The sequence below is a fragment of the Alligator sinensis genome, unplaced genomic scaffold (genome assembly GCF_000455745.1).
Source record: "Alligator sinensis unplaced genomic scaffold, ASM45574v1 scaffold788_1, whole genome shotgun sequence".
Lineage (NCBI taxonomy): Eukaryota > Metazoa > Chordata > Crocodylia > Alligatoridae > Alligator > Alligator sinensis.
In genome coordinates, this window is record NW_005842140.1 from 1,012,058 (window position 1) to 1,012,592 (window position 535).

A 535-nucleotide genomic window follows, 5' to 3' on the forward strand; every position below is an offset into this window, starting at 1 on the left:
GTCGGAGAAGCGGCTGAGAGAGGGGATCTTAGAACCCCAGCCCAAGATGGCACCGAGCAAGAGGGGGGCCGCGTGGAGAAGCCGGAAGAGAAGGGCGGAGCTTCGGGGGAACCCGTGAGAGTTTGGTTGATAACTCCGTCCATCAATACAGCGTCATCGCCGGCGGCTCCGCCTAGCGACGCAGCGTTGTCTCTGCCGACCACCCCCTCCTGCCGATGGAAGAGAGAGCTGAGCAGAGGGGTGCATCCGCCCCTCCTGCCTGAAATATTAGTGACAGCAGCAACTCGTAGAGAAACTGATCAACCTGAAGTGTCAACTAGCCGAGTCATCAACCAACAAAGTACAACTTGTACTACTGCCTATCATGCTTGCTCCAGAACTGAACTGCAAGTTTTGTACAGGGAGTCCAAGATCCAACCTGAGGAAACCCTGGCTGTGTGGTTGGGACGTCTGGTCGTAGAGCTTGGATCTAACCTGCTAAATCAAGAGGAAGCAAGCTTCCTAGTCAGACAAGCTTCATGGAGTAGAGGACATG

The 535-nt window shown here is 55.0% G+C and overlaps 1 protein-coding gene across 3 annotated transcripts in view; it reads left to right on the top strand.

Moving 5' to 3' along the window:
- KCNJ3 (potassium voltage-gated channel subfamily J member 3) overlaps positions 1–535 on the top strand; it is a 195,829-nt gene that overhangs the window by 82,217 nt on the left and 113,077 nt on the right. The gene's annotated exons all lie outside the window — the stretch shown is intronic.